Consider the following 205-nt stretch of genomic DNA (forward strand, 5'->3'; position numbering starts at 1 on the left):
ACGCGAGGAGGGTGCCTGATTAAAATGCGCTTAACTCAGTAAAATTTAAGAATAACGCCAAAATAATGTTTTGCTTGCAGAGCACTTATTGAAACCAGTGTTAAAATTGATGTACATTCGATTTTAAGAAAATTAAACACGATTTTTTTTAATTCTATGAGACTCAAGTGTAGCGATAAAATGAAATAAAATACAATAAAAAAAA

The sequence above is a fragment of the Pundamilia nyererei genome, unplaced genomic scaffold, assembly GCF_000239375.1.
Source record: "Pundamilia nyererei isolate P.nyererei 1_Seehausen unplaced genomic scaffold, PunNye1.0 scaffold00013, whole genome shotgun sequence".
NCBI lineage: Eukaryota > Metazoa > Chordata > Actinopteri > Cichliformes > Cichlidae > Pundamilia > Pundamilia nyererei.